At 37.6% G+C, this 6,091-nt stretch overlaps 1 long non-coding RNA gene across 1 annotated transcript; it reads left to right on the top strand.

The window, feature by feature from the left end:
• The first annotated feature begins 3,424 nt into the window (after positions 1 to 3,424).
• LOC115280057 lies at positions 3,425 to 5,700 on the top strand. Its single transcript, XR_003903623.1, has 2 exons — positions 3,425 to 3,626; positions 5,467 to 5,700. It is a non-coding gene; the product is annotated as an uncharacterized LOC115280057 (long non-coding RNA).
• The last annotated feature ends 391 nt before the right edge of the window (positions 5,701 to 6,091 follow it).

Below are 6,091 nucleotides of genomic sequence, written 5' to 3'. Positions count from 1 at the left end.
ATAGCATTGTGATCTGAAAGTGTGCATGGTATGATCTCTATTCGTTTATACTTATGGAATGGCTGCTTTATGCCCCAGTATGTGGTCTATCTTGGAGAATGTGCCATGTGCACTCGAGAAGAAGGTGAATTTCCTATCATCAGGATGCAGAGTTCTAAATATATCTATCAGTTCCATCTGTTCCAATGCGTTGTTCAGGTCCATTGTTTCTGTTTTAGATTCCACATATAAGTGAGATCATATGATATTTTTCTTGTTCATACTTATTTTTCTTAGCATAACGTCCTCGAGGTTCTTTCATGTTATCTCAGATGGCAAGATAACCTTTTTAAATATGTGACTAATATTCCATTTTATTTATATACACATCTTCTTTATCCATTCATCAATAATGGTCACTTACATTGCTACTATAAATAGGAACATGTGAATACCTGGCTATTGTAAATAATGGTGCAACAAACAATGAGTGACATAAACTTTTCAAGTTAGTGTTCTTAGTTATTTTGGAAAAGTGATCAGAAGTGGACTTGATGGATCATATAGTAGTTTAATTTTTAATATTTTCAAGAACCTCCATGTTGTTTTTCATAGTGGCTATACCAATGTACATTTCCACCAACAGTGCACGAGGGAGTCTTTTTCTCCACATCCTTGCCAACACTTGTTATTTCTTATCTTTGATAATAGCCATTCTAAAAAGTGTAAGATGATTTTTCTTTATGGTTTTGGTTGGCATTTCTCTAATAATTAGTGATGTTGAGACCTTTTCTTGCACCCTGGCCATCTATATGTCTCCTTTGGAAAGATGACTTTTAGATCTTCTTCCCATTAAAAGAAAAAGATTTTATGTTAAGCAATGTCTACATCCAACATGGGGCTCAAACTCACAAATCTGAAATGTAGAGTCACATACACCACCAACTGATCCAGCCAACTGCCCATTTTAAATTGAATTGTTTTTTTTTCTATTGAGTTAGATGAGTTCTTTATATGATTGATATTAACCTCTTATCAGATTTGTGATTTGCAAATATTCTCTCCCTTCTGGTGGGTTGCTTTTTCATTTTGTTGATAGTATTCTTTCTTGTGCAGAAGCCTTTTGTCTTTGCTTTTGGTTTAAAATCCAGGAAATCATCATCAAGACCCATGTCAAGGAGCTTTCCACCTATGTTTTCTTCTAGGAGTTTTATGACTTCAGGTCCTACATGCGAATCCACTTTGAATTAATTTTTGTGTGTGATTTGGAAACAAAGTGGTCCAGTTTCATTCTTTTGTATGTACCTGTCCAGTTTTCCCACTACCATTCTTTGAAGAGACTGTCGTTTCCACATTGTATATTCTTTGCTCCTTTATCATAAATTAAGTGACCACATATTCATGGGTTTTCTTTTCAGTTCCATTGATCTTTATGGTTAAAAAATTTTTTTTTAATGTTTATTTATTTTGAGAGAGAGGGCATGACAGGGGAGAGGCAGAGAGAGAGGGAGATAGAGAATCCCAAGCAGGTGCCACAATGTCAGTTCAAAGCCCTCTGTGGGGCTCAGATTACAAACTGTGAAATCATGACCTGAGCTGAAATCAGGAGTTGGATGTTTAACCGACTGAGCCACCCAGATGTTCCTATGTGTGTTTTTAATGCCAATATTATACTGTACTGAGTACTATAGCTTTGTAATATTGTTTTCTAAATGCTTTTATTTAAGTTCCAATTAGTTACATTATAGTGTAATACTAGTTTCAGGTGTACAACATAGTGGTTCAATACTTCCATGTATCACCCAGTGTGTACAATAAGTACACTCCTTAATCCCTGTCCCTATTTAACCCCCACCCAGCTTTGTAATATCATTTGAAATCAGAAAATGAGATGCCTTCAGGTTTGTTCTTCTTTCTTGAGATTGCTTTGGCCTGGTGACTTCTATAACTATCAAGTTTCTCTTATTTTTACTGCACAAAAAAACCACAATTTTTGGCCCATCTCTAGGTTACCTATGACTGTATCTTATTTTTCACAACCCAGTTTTATAATCTGCTCATTTTTAACCTCTTGTGTATATATTACATTGCCTTAGATTCTTTTTTGAAAAATATGTGATAAAATAATAATAACGACTTGAAGAATTCATCATTAAGTTCTTGTGACAGACTCTTATGTTGTGCTAAGGGTTGCAGTAGCCATCTATGCCCAACATTAAGCATAACTTTCCCACCTATCTTCAGAAGTTCTTAAAGCAATCATGACCTAAGATGTTATCAATCTGTAAGTTATCTGTGGTCTACATAATGAGTGGAGGATTGTAAAGATTAGGATCGGGGCGCCTGGGTGGCTCAGTCAGTTGAGCCTCCAACTTCAGCTCAGGTCAGATCTCACATTCGTGGGTTCGATCCCTGCGTCAGGCTCTGTGCTGACAACTAGCTCAGAGCCTGGAGCCTGCTTCCGGTTCTGTGTCTCCTTCTGTCTCTGCCCCTCCCCCTCTCATGCTCTGTCTCTCTGTATCAAAAATAAATAAAACATAAAAAAAAGATTAGGATTAAGGAACATGATAGAAAATAATTAGAGAGCCTGGGAAGATGACATAGATTTTGAAGGAGAAAGTGATTATTTCTTGTGAAACAAAAGATAAAAAGGATAGAAGTAAAGATAAAGATATTTTAATGTGAATAAAATGTGAGAAAAAATAGGCAAGTGATGGCTCAGTATTTTCAATAAAGAGAGGTAAGGGGGAGATTTTAAGTTATCTGCATGTAAAGGGAGGGTAGGGTTAGTTCTGATATGAAGAGCTCCATTGGAGTGAGAGAAGTCAATAAAAGACTAACAAAAAAAGTTGGGAAAGAAGATCATTTCAACAGTTCCAAAAAATCTTCTCTGAGCATTACCATGTTATGATACTGTGTAGGCACAGGGTCAGAGAAGATACAACCCTTTTCTCATGGTTGTCACTCTAAATGGGAAAGCCACCACCAGGGCCCAGTTGAAAGTATACGAACACGAGACATTAGCATAATCACATGATGATCTTCAGGAATGCTTGTTGGATTTTGCAGAAGAGGAGATGGGTTGGGGTGGAGGGCTGTGAAGATTAGGGTTTACTAACAACCTATAAGGATTTTCAAGGCACCATTGGTGCTCATGGTGTCCAGACTTAGAAAAGAGATATGTAGAGTAAGGGAAAGCACTGCTCCTGTGGGGAAGGAGTGCCGTGGGCACCAGGAAAGTGGTGCCACCTTTACGGGAGCCATCAAGTTAGACATCCTTCAAGTGATTAGAGGCCTCCCAGTTAAGTCCTGTTGGTGGGTCACTGAGACAGTGTGAAGGGATATGGGTGAGTAAGAAGTGTTGTAAAGATGTAATAAGGGCTTACACATGTCACAATATGATTAAACAAATAGGAAGTATACAGGAGTTGTGAGGAGTTGGATCCCCACAAATCTAAGAAAGACCAAGGCACATAAGGTCCAGCTCATCCAGGAAAGTCTCGAAGTACAGGGATTCTGATTCTGAGATCAATTCCATTTACCTTGGTTTATCTTCTTGAGATACTTAGTGCTTCTGATCGGCCTTGCTATGAAGAGTTCTTTCTTTTCCTTAGCTCTTCTTTTCTTTGGCCTATTATCTGTCTCAGGTAAGACTTTAGCAATAATTAGGGAAGAGGTGATACAAATGAGAAGACTCTATGTAATGACACAACAACCATTCATTGGTAATGGTACATTGTAGGTGCTCAAGAATGTTTTAAGTGAATGAATCTTTGTTTTTTTATGAATGACCCCTGGAGAATAGAAAAGAATTTGGAGAATTCCAGGATTCCATTTCTATTTCATACTAAATTTCTCATCTCAGCTATGCAATAGAATCTTAGATTATTTCCAAGAAAAGGAATTTAGAGATTATTTGCTTTGCCAAATGATTTTACAAAATGATTTTGAGACCTTGAACTCAGGTCCTCTAACTCCCAGAACATCATGCAAATTTTATTTCCACTGCCCTGTTTCTCTGCCTATTATGACGAAAGTACAAACAGTGTCCATTTCGTAGAGTTTTATTGTGAGCCTTAACTGTGTTAATCCACATAAAGAGCTTTTAAGAAGTATGTCACAAATAGTAAATGTTCAAGGAACAGTAACTATTATCATCATCATGACCATTTTTACCTCTTTTTTATTCCCTTTGGTAATTTTCCCATTCACTTCAGAATATCCTGAATCAAAATGAGCCCAGATAGAACTGTGCAGTTGTTTATCTTTAGAACTCCAGGTGCCTATGAACTGATAAAGGCCTGTGGGGTTTATAATGGAAAGGAATGGATAGAGGAGAGAGAGAGAGAGAGAGAGAATGAATACCGGGAAGATGAAAACTGGTGATATGGAGGTAACAAGGAGGATGGAACCAGTGATGGCACAAGGGGGTTAGGCTGAGTCATTTAGAAAGTTTTGGTGCCATTAATAGAAATGTGAATGCAAGAAAATGAAGCTGGTTTGGGAATGAAGCCCGTTAAGATGATTTTAGAAATGGTTGCTTTGAAGTGACAGTCAGACCTCCAAGTGGAAATAATCTACTAGAAAGACAAGCAAAGATAGGAAACCAGGAGAAAGCTTGTGGCTAAAGATAAACATTGTGGGATCTTTCACAGAAGTATGACAGCTGAAGTTATGTGAATAGATTACTACTCCGAGGATAATTCTTTCTCTTTCCTTTCTCTTTCTCGCAGGCATGTTGTGCTCTGAGCACAGTGACGATAAGTGCTATGTGTTAGTGGAGGACAAAGGCAACACAGAAAACTACCGTTCTCTTTTCTTCTGTATCCCTTCTCTCTCCTTTTCACTCTTCTCTCACTTTATGGTCTCTCAACAGATATTTTTCCCATTCCTGAACATATAAGGAAGTTTACAAGTTGAATATAATACCTTTTTAAGCTAAATAATTAGTAAGAAGATTCAGACAGAGGAAATGCAGCAGAGTAAAAAATTTGGAATAGTGATGGTATTGTGTTCCAAAATGACCCATGGGTGAGTGAGTTAGCTGACAGTGGAGAAAAGAGGAAGCCACTGATGTGGATTTCCGTTTGGAACATCATGAGAAACGGCACCTACGTGTTATATTCCTGCTTGTCCTTACCTGCTTGGAACGGCAGGATGTCCAGCATGTCCTTCCAGTATGGTGTGATCTTCTAAAAAGTACAGTTCTGGCCTAGGTCCTAAGATCTTCCAATAATCCCAGGCTTATTTAATCGAAAGGAAGTTCAGTCAGTCTTTTACACCAAGTCAGGAGTGACTGAAGTTCCTGTCACTTTCTTCTAAAATGTATTTTTTTAAACCTGATTAAACATTATTTTGTTCCCATTAGCCATTGCCACTGATTCCACAAGTCTTTATATTTGCGTTCTCTTCTAGAACTTTGTGAGTATATCTGCAAGTAAATGTAGTCCCCTGTTTTTGCTTATTTATCTATCTGCTTAATTTTAGGAACTGAAGATAATTATGTGGTCACCAGCTTCCTGGACTGTAAAAATCAAACACTGTGTAGTTCTCCAAATGAAAATGGAAACTGTTCTGATGTTAACAAGGAGGTTGGAATATGTGTCTTGCGTTTTAGAAAAAGTACAAAGCAACCAACCGTAAAGAAATAGAACATTAGGAAACAGGACAATCAACACCCTTGTCTTATCAAGAAATAAAGTCTGTTTTCTCTTCTCTCTCTTTTCCTCTCTAGTGACACACTAATTTTCCTGACAGTTTAGACAAAAGTTTATCAAGGAATTACAATGAGAAAGCCAATATTTCTTTTCATCCAGACTGGTCAGAGAATACAAATGAATAAAACAAAAGAAGACCTGTTCTTTCTGGATTGGGGTGCGAGTTTGGGGGAGTCTGATGTGTTAGGGGGAAAGATCTGAAGAGGCATTCCTGGTATGTGCGCGTGTGAGGTGTGGAAACGGCAGCTAGGGTAGAGGTTATTCTGTTTTATTGCCTATTGTGAATGGAGTCTTCATGCCCTGTGTTTTGCAGATTTGGGTGAAGTCTTAATTTGCTTCTCAATGATTATTTTTGGCTCACAATTTTTGATTGTAACAGGTTAGTGTTAGTATCA

The sequence above is a fragment of the Suricata suricatta genome, chromosome 2, assembly GCF_006229205.1.
Source record: "Suricata suricatta isolate VVHF042 chromosome 2, meerkat_22Aug2017_6uvM2_HiC, whole genome shotgun sequence".
Classification (NCBI taxonomy): domain Eukaryota; kingdom Metazoa; phylum Chordata; class Mammalia; order Carnivora; family Herpestidae; genus Suricata; species Suricata suricatta.
Note: the sequence above shows the minus strand (reverse complement) of the source record. Positions and strands in the feature narration are given on the sequence as shown.